This window comes from Pleurodeles waltl, chromosome 7 (assembly GCF_031143425.1).
Source record: "Pleurodeles waltl isolate 20211129_DDA chromosome 7, aPleWal1.hap1.20221129, whole genome shotgun sequence".
Lineage (NCBI taxonomy): Eukaryota > Metazoa > Chordata > Amphibia > Caudata > Salamandridae > Pleurodeles > Pleurodeles waltl.
The window spans coordinates 925,696,037-925,711,100 of record NC_090446.1 but is presented as its reverse complement, the minus strand read 5'-3'; positions in this window follow the sequence as shown (position 1 = coordinate 925,711,100).

The following is a 15,064-nucleotide window of genomic DNA, read 5'->3' as shown; positions in this document are numbered from 1 at the left end:
AGCCTTTGCCAACGGGATCCTCACTGATAATGCAGGACCTTGCATTGCATCTTCACCTCATCTTGGAACTGAAGCATTGTTTCAGCTGTGCAATGCATCTTTGATACCAGTCTCCCCACTGCTCCTCAAACCAGGATATGAGGTATGTTGTTCAGCGAGTCTAACTGGGTCCCTGTAACTGGCCCGTGCTCTTCCCTGGTCAGCCTGAACCTGCAACTTTGTCTCAGTCCAGCACATCCAGAAATCTACAGTTGTTGCTTTGTGATTTTATGTGCTATTTTTATTGAAATATTTAACTTACATATTTTTGGTTCTACTGATTGGATTTTTGTCATTTGGTCTTGTTTTATTTATTAAAAATAACTCTGATTTGTTGCAATATAATTTTTATGTGGTGTTTACACTGTATTACTGTTTGAAGGGTTGCACAAATACTTGACACATTGCCTCTAACTTAAGCCTGACTTCTCTAAGCCAAGTGACCAAATGGTTGTGCACAGGTTATTTTTTCGTTTCCTTGTGCCTCATCCTGACAATGATTGTTGTTGCTCCTGGACCAGGCCACACACCACAGTCAATCAACAACACATTTGTTTACATTGGTGACCAGTGGTGACGATTAGGACTTGTGTTTATGCAGTGCCATACAGTGATTTTGTGTACTCTATCATCCCATACTTGAGAGCAATTTGAGTTTAAATTCCCCTTGTTTGGCTTATTTTGCTTTTTCTAAATTCTCTCTCCAACTATTGTGACTGAACCCACACCTGCAAGAATGGAGTTTCAGCTGGCCAACATGGATGCCTACACTGTGGGCCAGCTCAAGGCATTATGTGTCACCCACTTCCTATTATGATAATAAGACTGCATGTTTAGGGCGGCAGCACCACCGAGTGTAGGAGACCGAGTCAGCCCTACACCACTTTGGAAGCTGTCAGCTAAACTTCTGGCTAGCCCACAGTGCCTCACCCAACCCTAGAAAGGAAGAGGTGATTTGTGGCAACCTAAAACTGATACTCTGACTCCTCAGAGAAGTCATGGAAACAGATCATACCCCTTTCACTCAGTTACTCAGTGACTCACACATGCCAAGGCATGACATGAGATACAACTGGATTTCAAAGCATGTATTGAAACAATTGCATCGAAGTATAAAAAAACATGAGCTGCAATAATAAGGGAGATGAAACATAGTATGGCAATTTTTAGAAATGGGGTCTTTGTTTGGCAGTCAGGTTGCCCCCTGTCCAAGTAAGGACCTTCACTCTAGTCAGGATAAAGGAGAATCACACTCAGTTAACCCCTGCTCACCCCCTTGGTAGCTTGACATGAGCAGACAGGCATAACTCAGAAGCAATGTGTAAAGTATTTGTACCAACACACACAGTAATACAGTGAACCACCACAAAATGAAACAACACAGGTTTAGAAAATAGTAAATATATTATCTAAATAAACAAGACCAAATTCAATAAAAAACACAATATACCATTTAAACTATGATGTTAGCAATTAAAAACACAAAAATGGTGCATAGATGCACAAATGCTGCAAGTTGGCATTAAGCAGTATTGTGACGGAGTTGTTTCCCACAATGCACTGGCGCTGTTTATGGAGCTGTTCGAATCCCCAGGTGCAATACCTTTGTAAAGCAAGTAGAAAACAGGTCAGTGCACAAAGTCGGGGAGGGAGGCGCCTCTGGATCCTATGCACTGTCGGCTTCGGTGTTACGGGGCAGAGGAGCAGAGGCATCACGAAGAGGCATTGGGTCCTTACTGCAGAGCAGTGGAGGTGAGGCGGCGTCGGTTGCAAGGTGTCGGGCCCTTGGTTCCGGTATGTATGAAGTCCAGCGAAGTCATTATGCTGCAAGGCGACCTCATGGGGTTGCGATGATGTCACAGGGCTGCGGGTGCTGCGATGGCTCCGGATGTCACTGACGTCGGTCTTATGACACTCTGACCTCAGCGAGATCGTGTGGGATCAGTGGCTGCGGTGATGCTAGGCCTGCGGAGTGATTGGGGTTGTCACGCTTCTGCGAGGTCCCCGGCTTCGTGGCAGGTGGCGTTGCAGTTTCCATGCAGCGTCATCCTTAGTGAAGTCATACGACGGCGTCCGGCATCGTTAGACAGGATTTCACCAGAAATTCACTTCCAGGGGCCCAGGAACTGGAATGGCACCCTCAGGCAAAGCTAAAGTCCACAGCATGTAGACTCAACACTGCATAGTGAAGCCTTTGCTGTCCCTGAGGCTTCAAAACAGGAGGCAAGCTCTACTCCAAGCCCTTGGAGATACCTCTAAAATAGGAATGCACAACAAAGTCCAGTCTTTGTCCTCTTTCACAGGCAGAAGCAGCAACAGCAGGATAGCCCAACAAAGTACAGTCACAGGCCAGGGCAGCACTTCTCTTTAACTCTTCAGCTCTTCTCTGTGGCAGAGAATTCTCTTGATTCCAGAAGTGATCTAATTTTCAGGGGGTTTGGGTCCAATTCTTATAACACTTTCTGCCTTTGAAGTTGGCAAACTTCAAAGGGAAGTCTCTCTTGTTTGCAAGATCCTGCCTTTCCCAGGCCAGGCCCCAGACACACAGCAGGTGGTTGAAGACTGCATTGTGAGTGGGCAGGCACAGCCCATTCAGGTGTAAGTGACCACTCCTCCCTTCACTCTAGCACAGATGGCCCGTCAGTATGTACAGGCTACAGACCAGCTCCTTTTGTCTCACTGTCTAGAGGGGATTCACAAACATCCCAACTGTCAAACTGACCTAGACAGTTGGGCTGCCTTGCTTAAAGAATGGTTTAAGCAAGAAAATGCCTAATTTGTGAAAGTGTCATTTTCAAGCTAGTAATCTAAAAACCACCTTCACTAAAAGATACATTTTTAAATTGTGAGTTCAGAGACCCCAAACTCCACATTTCTATCGGCTCTCAAAGGGACTCTACACTTTATTAATATTTAAAGGCAGCCCCCATGTTAACCTATGAGAGAGATAGGCCAGAAATTATTGCCTTACCCCGAAAAGTACAGGGAGACGTTTAGGGACAGTCAGAAGGTGGCCCAGCAGTCCTGGGAGGATTGTGTGGACTCCTTTTGAAAGGCACTGGATGGCTAGGTAAAGGGCAGTGAAGTAAAAACATTTCAGGGGCTGTACAGTTCGATTGCAAGAGAGCACATGTTCAGTCTTGGTTTTGCAGATCTGCGTCAACACCTATTAACAGTAAGCTCACTGACCCTAAGGAGCTTGCCAAGGTGGCAGATCACTGGCTCAGCACCAGGGTCCATAAGAAGGTATCTGGGGAGGATCACCACAAGGTTGGGCAGTGTCCCCATCAGAGGAAAGAGAGGGGAGACAAACATAAAAACAGGGACTTCTCTAAAATTCCCCAAACTAGCTCTAAGGGTCAGGACTCCTAATTCTCACCTGATGAGAAGAAGCAATGGTTCCCTAATAGTAAGCCTTCAGGATAGGTGTGCCCTAAGTGCTATGAGTGTCAACAGTTTGGGCACTACAACGAGGATGCCACTTTTCCCAAGTGGGCACAGCCCCTGACTGGTGGGCAGACACTGGAGTTGGTTAGTGTAGTGCTTGAGGAGGAGATTGCTCTCAATAGTGTGTGCAATGGTGTAGATGTTACCCTACTGTCCCTGGTTGATGGAGAGATAGTGCAGAGAACTCACATGTCTAATAACACCAGGAAATACATCAATGGGTCACAATACAAGAGCAGAGGGTAGAGACTCAAAGACACTGCAACCAGCATGACAACTGTCAGATGTTTTCTGGTAACCTTGGAACAGGTAGCCCCTAATGCATTCCACCAAATTATTGCAGCCAACAACTATGAGAGGCAGTAGCTCTGGTTCCTTTTGAGTGGAGATTCTCTGGTCCCTTCAGGATAGCTTTGAGTTCATCTGTGCCTTTAGATTACCTGCTTGGCAATGACCTTGAACACAAAACTTGGAAAGAGGTGGAGCTCAGGTCACACTTGGAGATGTTGGGGTTGCCTGAGTGGGTTTGCCGGACCATAAGGGCCATGGAAACTGAGAGGGTAGTCAGGAGGACCGGGAGCCTATAAGAAGAGGAAAGGCAAGGGGCATAGGAAACCTGCTCCTGAAACTTCCACAGTCCAGGAGCAGGCTGAGCCTGAAGGTGATGCACCGGGAACCTACAGCGGAAGACAATGTCACCCTGGGGAACCTACCTAAGCTGACCAACTGGCATCAGGATGGGAGGTCCCACCATGGAGGAGTTCTGCAAGGTGCAGATGGAGTACCCTACTCTTGAGGGTGTATGGCAGCAGGCTGAGGCCTAGGCAGTTGGGGACACCTCTGATGATCACCTGATCTACTGGGAAAATGGTCTCCTTTATTGTGAGCCTAGGGTTCCTAAGCCTGGTGCAACCCATGAGTTGGAGTTCTCCCAGTGCTACAGGGCCTTCTTACTGGAGCTGGCTCGTGATGTACTCCTAGCAGATCATTTAACCCAGATCAAGACCTTTAAATGCTTGTCACCCACTTTTACTGGCACTGGATGGGGATGGCATCAAATGCATTTTGCAGGTAATATCCTAGCTGCCAGGCCAGTGGCAAGTCAGGATTGAAGCACAAGAATCCCCTGTACCCATTCCCTGTCATTGGGACTTCCTTTGAAACAGGTTATTCCTGGTTTTGGTCGGACATGTCAATCGGTACCTGGAGGCTATACCTGTGAGGATGGTGGCTGTACCCAAGGTGGGTAGGGTAATGATGGGGATCTTTCACCCATATGGGATTCCCAAAAGGTATTGTATCTGGCCATGGTAAAAAGTTCATGTTGGCCATGTGGAAGGAGTGTTGGGTAACCCACAAGTTCTTCACTCCTTACCACCCCAAAATTAATTTGTTTGTTGAGACGTGCAAGAAGACCCTAAACGGCATGGTCATGAGCCTGTCAGAGCCTTTAAGGCAGAAGATGAAAGTCCTCCTGCCATGCCTGTTGTTTGCTTACAGGGAAGTACCACTGAAATCTATGAGATTCCTTTGCAACATTTTTTCTGCATTTTTAACCCCTGCTAACTGCAGGCGTTAAAAAGAGGGTTCTATTGATTACAATGGGCCTCTGGGTGCTTTGCAAGATTAGCATCATAATTTTTTCTGCTAATCCTCTAAAGTGCCGAACAATCATCAATAATTATGACGTTAGTCACCCTAAATTTTAAATACGGTGCTACATGGTGGCATTAGGGGGAGCGCTAAGAGGCGCTAGAAAAGTGGTGCTGCACTTTTCATAAATCTGCCCCAAAGTGTTGAAAATGCCGGAGTGAGGGATTATTGAGTCTTCAAATAGCCCTTGGTCCAGTCCAGTGGTGTTGGTTCCAAAGGCTGCTTCACCAGGAGTCACCCCAGGACTTAGATTCTGTTAGGATTAGTGGGGCTCCATGCAGTCACCAAAACTGAAACACATCCCATTCCCAGAGGTGATGAGCTCAAAGACCGGTTGGTAGCTGTCATGTTCCGCAGCACATTTACTTAACATCTGGGTATTTTCCTTGACTGAGGGGGGCAAGGAGAGGTCTGCGTTCTTTACCCCAGAAGAGCACTTCCAGTTCTGAGTAATACCTTTTGGATTAAAGAACACCTTTGCCACCTTCCGGGGGTCGGTTAATCAGGTCCTGGGTGGGTTGGAGAATTTCAGTGCCATCTATCTAGACAACATTGCGGTCTTGAATCCTAGCTGAGAAGACCACCTGTGCCACCTCGGGGAAGTGCTTCGGGCTCTGCAGAGGCCAGGTCTGGCTATCAAGACCATTAAGTAGCAGATAGGGGAGTGTTCATTGGTCTACTTGGGTCACCAAGTGGGAGGTGACAAGACTCAACCCTTCCAGGCCAAAATCCAAACCATCCTGGCTTTGGAACCCTCCAAGACCAAGAAAGAGGTAAGAGCCTTTTTAGGCCTCAATGATTATATCAGGAGAATTTTCAAGGGACATGGCAGCAATCCGCTTTTTCTCACACCCATCTAACAGACACAAAGATGATACAGACAGACATAATGTCATATGTATTTATCAGCCCTATTTATAATTTTAATTAATTGAACACGGGACATCACTTATATATCCATTGAACCTTAACATTGTATTATAACCTGCTAAACTCCGTTTCCTCATTCTGAGGAGCTAAAAATAATTAATTCTCTTAACAAGCAACTAATCCGTCTACACAGGACATGAGAAGGAGGGTGGGAACACTGGCATCTCGCTAGAGTGCTGACAGGATCCTTTCAACAAGTGAGCAGAAAAGAAGCAAAGCATCCTTCATCGTGCTGCCATGGTAACACAAGCTTCGGTTGGCAGAGAGGCACCCTCCGGAAGAACGGCTGCGAGGATGGCCCTGAACTGAAGATGGTCCTTTAGCCTGGAGGGCTTGATGACGCACAGCATACCAGGGATGTGAAACACAGGGAAGGGTCCTTTGGAGGGAGCCAGAGCTAGACCAGCATCTCACCTCAGGGGTCCATGATGTGGAAATGAATTATATATCGCTGTTCTCTGCTCTTTAGTGCAGAACGCCACGATTCCCATAGTGACACAGACAGTAAGATAAAAATCCCGAGAGATATGAGTAATCTCCCTTGGCATTTCTCAGCGCAATTTGTTTACAGTCCTGCCTTCCTTATCGTCTTTCATTCAGTTCAAGTCCTCAATCACCCGCCCTCCCTTTATTCCTCTCTCTGTTCGGAGAAACCATTTTCCATTTATGATTATTTAACGTGATGAAAAAAACCTTACCCTGAACATTAGTTGGCTTGGTTACATTAAGACTTTTCATTTTTTTTACACTTATTGGTTGGGTCCTCTCAACGACTTGTGTTCTCTATAATTTCCAAAAAGTGACTTCGTCATAACCGAAGTGCCTGTCTGTGTTATGAGAAGCGGAATTCTATAAAGCAATCCTGGTATCAAACTTCCTGTAAAAATCATGGAAATGAAAACTGAGTGATCTGTTGTTTCTTTGAGGTTAAAAAAACACAGGGGAGAAATCGTGCTAACTACAGACCAAATGGAAACGTCGCACTTCTTTGGAAGCCCAGCTGCTTACTACTAAATACCTGGAGGGCATACAGTGCAGTTCTGTGGTCAGATGGAATTGGGGAAGAAAGATGAATAAAAAATATTTCACCTCTAGACCAACACGACTAAGGGGAATGATACAGGAACAGAACAGGCCACCTGTATTGTTGGGCGGATCTGTGCTTACCGTAAGTTCACACATACACACACCCTATCATCTCTTGCATAGTAAGAGTTAGTGGGCTGCCATAAGATTAATGGACCAGACTTATCCAGGGCCTTAAAGCCCCAAAGATTGCAAAATGGGTACATAGCTCGTTCGCTGTAAAGGCTTGTGGGCAAGCCGCTGGCTCAGGAAACAAAGGCCGATATTCAAGAAAAATGACTCACAACTGCACTAGCGCAGTTGTGCGTCCAAAAAATTACTGTGAGCTAACAGCAAACCATAGCACCATCTATGCGCCATTATTAGAAAATGACGCACAATGGCTCTAAGGAATGGTTTCCGTAAAAAAAGAATTACACTAACCACTGTGAAATGCCGTAAGTAAAAATGACGCTAATGCTGCAAAAATGGCATTACCTCCCGTCCCTCCCTCGCCTTCCTTAACCAATGAAGCTCCCTTGCCTCACCCAGACCTCTCACCTCTCTTTTAAAAGAGTCCCCCACCCCCACCCAATCCTGTTTTCTTTTGTCTCCTTACCTGTGAGACTTACCTCGTCTCTCCTCCTTGGCGTGGCTGAGGGGGCATTGTTTTTCTTTCTTCTGCACTGGTGCGGGGCCTCCTGTTCCGTTTCTCCCCTCGCTCGGCAACCGGCTTGTTGGAGGCATGCGAGGCTGCCTCTTGCTGGTTTCCTGCTACGTCGTCTGATGTGGTCGGACGGCTCTGCTGTGGCTGGGACTGTGCTTCCGGGTTCGAGGTGTTACGGAGCCCTTCGGTCGCCCAGCAGCATATTTCCTGCGTTTTCTGGGGGGAAGGCGGGCGTTTCAGCCTGCATTTTTAAAATATTTTCTTTGTTTTACCCAATTGGGGGGGGCCTATTGGGTGTCATGTTCTGACTGGGTATTTTTCTAGCCGTTTTTGGCCTTTTTAACCCAGGTTTGGGTTGTTGGTCATTTGGTTGGTTGTTCATCATGTCGAAGAAGGGTGCAAAACGCAGGAGAGTGATTTCTCCCTCTTCCGAGGATGAGGGGGCTCCGGTGCCATTACAGTCTACCAGGGTGGGCGGGGCTGATGTGGCTGTTTCTGCTCCTCTTATGTCTCGTGAGGAAGTTCAGGACATGATTGAAGTGGCAGTTTCTAGGGCTCTCCAGGCTGGAGCTGTTCGTGCAGGTCATCCCTCGGCTGCTCGCACCTCCGTGGACGCTGCTGGTTCTTCTTCTTCTGAGGGCGATGGTCCTTCTACGTCTTCTGGCGGCAAATATGTGTCTAGTGAGGAGATGTGGAGTGTTCTGGCTCACGTCCGGGACAATTCGAGTTTTCCTGCTTTTCAACCTGCTGGGGAAGATTCTTCCCTGTTCCCTTAATCTGTGACTCCTTCTAGGTTTGCTATGCCTTTCCTGGGGCCTGTTAAGGACATGGTTTTCAGGGAATGGAAGGAGGTGGACAAAGCCCAGGTTCCACGTTTTCTGCAGAAATTGTATTTGCTGGAAGGGGAGGATGCCCTTCCTCCTTCTGTGCGTTTGGATTCCACGCTGGCTACCTTGATTGGTAAAACGACTGTCAACCCTGAAGACTGTGCTCTGTCTGATGCCACCGATCGGAAGGTGGACTCTGGGTTGAAGAGGGCCTTTTCTGCTGGGAATTTGACTCTTCGGGCTGGTATTTTTTCGGCCTATTCTGCACAGTCCTTGGTTCAGGACTTTGACAAACTTGCAGTGGCTGTGCAGGAGGGGTCGGAATGTTCTGAATTGCTGTCCGTGATGGAACAACAGACCCGTTTGCTGGCTGATTTTTCCTCAAATATTATCCGCTCTGCAGTTATGGCTTCTGGGGCTGTGATTGGGGCACGCAGACCTCTTTGGTTGCGACAGTGGAAGGCTGATCCTGGGGAGAAGGTGGCTCTTCTGCGGCTTCCCTTTGAGGGTCAGGCTCTGTTTGGGGACCAATTGCCTGCAATGATCTCTAAGGCCTTTAAGGACCGCAAGCATGCATTGCCTTACAAAAAGGTGGCACTGCGCCTGGCAAGGGTTGGAAGTCGCACTCCAAGTCCTCTCCAAAGTTTGTTCCTCGGTCCTCATCTTCCAGGAAGCGTAGGTTTCAGCCCCGGATTTTTCCTAAGAGGTATGTTCCTTCAGCGAAAGGGGCTGCTAAGAAGGGTTCCTGACAATTAAGGTATTGAAGAAAGACCAGTGGGCGGAAGGCTGAGACGTTTTCTGTCCGCCTGGAAATAGGATGTCACGGATCAGTGGGTCCTGCACATTGTTGAAAATGGATACTCCATTGAGTTCGATCTGGTTCCTCCGGACACTGGGGTTCATCCGACTCCTTTACCTGTGGAGAGAGGCAGCCGGGAGGCGTTGGTGGAGGGAGTCAGGTCCTTGCTGTCAAAAGGGGCTATTTGAAGGGTGCCCGTGGAGGAATGGGGAACGGGGGCTTATTCTGTTCTGTTTCTTGTTTCAAAATGGACAGGGAGTTTCCGTCCTGTTTTGAATCTGAAATGGGTGAACTCTTGGATCAAGACAGTGCACTTCCGAATGTTGTCCATTCAAGATATTCTTCCTCTCATTTTGCCAGGGGATTTTTTGGGATCTCTGGATCTTCAGGATGCTTACCTCCACGTGCCTGTCGCAGTGTCTTCTCAGAGGTTTCTGCGCTTTGCAATAGGTCCAGACCATTTTCAATTTTGTGTTCTTCCCTTTGGCCTAAAGTCAGATCCCAGGGTCTTCACGAAAGTGCTGTCTCCTCTCGTGGTGCTTTTGCATCGGGGAGAGGTGTTTGTACACCCTTACCTGGACGATCTGTTGATTCAGGCTCCAAACTACGCTCTCCTGAGGTTTCACGTGAGAAGGATCTTGCGGGTACTACAGGGTCATGGTTTCTTGGTCAATTGGGGGAAATCAGATTTGGTGCCTTCCCAGGACCTGGTGTTTATCGGGGCTTGCTTTCTGACTCTACGGGGTTGGTGACAGTGTCGGACAGGAGATGGGAGGGTCTTCAGGCTCAGGTGACTGCTGTGCTCTCTCAAGTGGCTCCCATGGCGCTTCAGTGGCTGCGACTGCAGGGTCGCTTGGCTTCGGTGATCTTCCTGGTTCCTTGGGCAAGGTTTCATCTTCTTTGTCTGATGAATTCGTTCCTCTCCCGATAGTCTCCGGATCCTTGCACTCTACGGACTCGCATTCCTTTGTCGGCTTTCATTCGCAGAGAGATGGGTTGGTGGATGGTGTCGGCACCACTACAGGTTGGGGTTCCTTTGTCCCCGCCGATGCCTGTAGTATTAACAACGGATGCCAGTCTCTCGGGATGGAGGGCTTGGCTGGGGTCGGGAGTTTTGGTCCCTGAGAGAATCGGAGAGATCTTCGAATTGGCGGGAGTTGATTGCGGTCCGGCTGGCTCTGGTGCATTTTCAGGCGCTCTTGCAAGGGGAGACGGTGTTGGTGCAGGCAGACAACTTGGTGGCTAAGTCCTACATCAACAGGCAGGGAGGAACCAGGACCCATTCTCCGAATCTAGTTGCTCTGGTGATTTTTTTGTGGGTCCAGCATTCGGTTCTGTCTCTTCGGGCCTCATACAGTCAGGAGTCGGACAATGTTCTGGCAGATCAGTTGAGCAGGTCATTCCTTCCTCACAGGTGTTCTCCCTTCGGGTGTCTCTCTTCCGTTGTCTGGTTCGGAAAGGGGGTCGTCCAGTTGTGGACTTGTTTGCCTCTCTGGAGAACGTGAAGGTGGGGATGTTCTGCTCCCAGTATCGATGTCCTCAGGCATGGGCAACGGACGGTCTGACTTGTCCGTAGCCTCAGGCTCTGCTTTATGCGTTCCCTCCTTTTCAGTTGATCCAATCTTTTCTTGTCAGGGTGCGGCAGGTGAGGGCTCAGGTGATTTTGATCGCTCCCCGGTGGCCGCGTGCAAATTGGTTTCCTCTGCTTCAACGGTTGGCTTTCGCCCCTCACTGCTGGTGTTTCCTTGTCTCTCAAGGGGTCATTGCTGAGACTGCACTTGACGGCTTGGAGGTTGAACGGCGGGGGTTGACGGAGCTTGGGGTTCCTGGTCCTTTGGCTGTGACTTTGCAGGCTGCTAGGCATAACTCCACGTTGTGTTCCTATGGACATCAGTGGAAGGTTTTTTCCTCCTGGTGTTTGCGACAGCATATTGACCCTACGATTGCGTCTCTGTTTGAGATCATGCAGTTTTTGCAGGATGGGGTGCGCATGGGGTTGTCCGTGGCTACGCTACCGGTTCAATGAGCTGCAATTCAAGCTTTTCGTAGTTTTTGGCGTAATCTGGCAGATGAGGGTCATTAGATGCCCAAATTTTTTCAGAGTCTGGTAAATTTATTTTCTAGACAGGTGCGTTCTTGTCCTGGATGGAATCTGCAGTTGGTGTTGGATGTGTTGATGGAACCTCCTTTCGAGCCTTTGGGGGATATTGATTTAAAACATTTGACGCTGAAAACTTGTTTTTTGGTGACTATTACTTCGGCCAGGTGATTGGGGGAACTGGGTGCTTTGTCCTCCTCTTTTCATTTTTGCAAGATCTTTCCTGATCGGGTTGTGCTAGTTCCTGTTCCCTCTTTTGTGCCTAAAGTTAATTCGGCTTTTCATAGTCGTCAAGAGGTGGTTCTTCCTGCTTTTTGTCCTGACCCTTCCTCGGGGAGGAAGTCAGGTTATATGCTTTGGATGTGCGTTGGGCCTTGTTGTGTTATTTTCAGGCAGTTACTGAATTCCGCAAGGGGGATTCTTTGTTTGAGAATTTTGGTCCAGCTAGGAAAGGGGAAAAGCCTTCTACTGCTTCCCTGAGTCGCTGGATCCGGTCACTGGTTTTGTTGGCCTATGATTTGAAAGGAGTGGTGCCTCCTGCTGTGAATCAGGGGCGTTCTACGCGGGGTATGGCTGCTACTGTGGCTGAATTGCAGGGCGCTTCTGTGGTGGAGATTTGTAGAGCCGCTACTTGGGCGTCTCCGTCCACTTTTGTGAAACACTACCGTATTGCTGATTTGGGGTGTTTGGAGGCAGTTTTGGGGCACAAGGTTTTGTCCTCTATGAAGCATTAGGAGTTTTCTCTGTGTATGACCTGGTTGTGATTAAATGTGTTTTTTCTGTATTGGAACTCAGTTGTCTGTCTCCTGTTTTTCTTGCTATGTCTTATTGGTTAAGGAAGGCGAGGGAGGGACGGGAGGTAATGCGTCCATTACTTACCGTTAATGGCATTACTCCTAGTCCTACTCCCTCGTCTTCCTTCAAGTTCCCTCCCTCCCTCCCGGTACAGGACAACTGAGTTTTTTTGGTTGGCTTGTTTCTGTACAGGATTGGGTGGGGGGCGGGGGCTCTTTTAAAAGAGAGACGAGGGGTCTGGGTGAGGCAAGGGAGCCTCGTTGGTTAAGGAAGGCAAGGGAGCCTCGTTGGTTAAGGAAGGCAAGGGAGTAGGACTAGGAGTAAAGCCATTAACTGTAAGTAATGGACGCATTAGAACGTGTTGTGCCTCCTTTTCTGATGCAAAATGGGTAAGCACCATATTTAACTGTATTAGCATTTTTTTTAAAATGCTTGAGCAAGTTAAAAAAAATTGGCAAGACAAGATGGAGAATGGAGACCAGGAGAGACCCCAGGGAGATCACAATCATCCAAGTACCAGCCATGAGGGGCCAGCTAATTCCCAGGAGAGGAAAAAGAGGAAGCAGACAAAGCACCAACACCAGCTCTTCGTCACCACCATATTGCCAATAGGTAGGAGAAAGGCAATAGTAGATAAAGTCAACAGCGTGGCAAAGGTGAAAAGGACTGTTATTGATTGCAAGAAGAACTGGCACAATTGCAAGCGCAGAACTAAGGAGAAACTGTCCAGGAACCAAAAGGCAACACTTCAGACTGGAGTTGGAAGTCCGGCACCCCAGGAGGACCTGGATGAGGTTGAGGAGATGGAGTCAGCTGTCATCCAGGAGGAGCTGGTTACTGGAATTGCAGGGCAGGACAGCACAAACTACCAAGAACTACAACAAATGCAGGGTAAGTTTCAGGGGGGACTATCTGGAATCTCACAGATGGCAGAAGGGGGAGTCACATAGGACACACACAATGCATGCTAAAGAGTCACATTGAGACACATAGGGCCAGAATCAAAAGGCCCCATTGTCATCCAAGCCTCACTTTTAGTGACACTCTGGTGGTGCAATGCACTCCGACATATACACAACATGGTCTTAAACCTCTTACTATGGCTTAACACCACCTTGTAAAAATGGCCCCTACACACGCAGCACATTGCCTGGAAGTGGCGTGCATTCAGTGTGGCTGTGCAACAAAAACACCCATTGTATATTGTTGTTGCCCCATATCCAAACAACATGTTAACCAGAGACTGCGACTAAAGTCAACACCACCCCAGGGGTGGTGTCAGGATGGCAGGATAGAGCAACAAGACAAAATGCTTTCCATCCTCCTCGTGTCATTGCCCTTCTCATGTGTGCTGCATCCTGCCACCTTGCCATAATAGACTGTTTATGTGCAGGGAGAGACATCTTCCTGTATATAAGAAATCTATCCCCTCAACATAGGCACCCTTGCACTATGGTGCAAGGATGCCTGCATTGGTGCAGGGAGAACAAATCAGTGCAGGCACTGGGGGAAAGGCAGGGGTGTGCCGTATTCCAGAAAACATGGCACATCCCTGTGTTTCAAAAGTGGTGCAGCGCGGTGCAACTATTATTGCTGCTGCACTGAGTTACGCCACTTAAGAAAAAATCAGGGCCTCAGTATGCAATATGTGGAATGCAATCTGCACAGGGTGGCACAACAACAACTCACACACACCTCCATGTGCCTTTTGGGAATGGGCACAAAAGTGAACTCATACAACACATGGGGCATGTCTGTGATCATCATTTGTGCTGCTGTGCAAGTAGCTTCAATTGCACGATGTAACAAGGTTGTCTGTGTTGTGTGAGTGGTTGGTGTTGTGCATTAAGGGACACCTTCATGTGTAAGAGCTAGCACAAGTAGCATCAATGTTGCACAACGGGCACAATGTCACTAGCCCGTAATGCAACTGTACCATCACACAAATAGTTGCCCATGTGGATCCAAGCTGCCCATTCCCTTGTGCCACATCAACAAAGTGTCAAAATACATGCATTGATCCACATTGTATATCCTTACACCAACATATACCTGTGGCAGATATGCTGTATGCAAGGAAGTGTCCCAAATGTAGGGAGTGACGAAGTAATGGGGCAGACAATCCATAATGGTTGCACTGTGTCATCCAATTAGCACATGTGTGAGGCCTGCTAAAGGAAGATGACAAAGTAACAAAAGCATTTTAAGCAATGGACCTACCTGTGCTTTGCTGAGCCAGTGCCATAATTCATGGTGCAAATGCAGTAAAGCACCAAAAGAGTGACAACACACAATACACTACTTTGGGAATGTCCACCATAGCGAATAGGAAGGTAAATTACATGCTACCATGGTGTCAGTGGCATGGGAAATGGGCCTGCAAGAAAGATGGTGGTGTGGGATCAATGCACAAAATACCCTCACAGGTTGCCCCCTGTGTGATGCACAATGCAACACATAATTACCAACTACAACCTGGGGTCTGTATCATGTCACTGGGCCTCCAGTAGCAGGTAAATGATGAGCCATGTCAACAGCCACTACAGTCAAAGATTGACATTTCACTATCTCATTACAGAGGATGATGCCTTACCTCCTGCTGACCTGCCTGTCCTGGATTTTACAGACAATATGGATGACCAGCTGCCGACCATCAATAAAGAGATTTTCCAGGATGTCCTAGGCTCCCTCCAGACACCACTTCCAGTTGAAGGGAGGATACACAGCATTGAAGGGTCTCAACA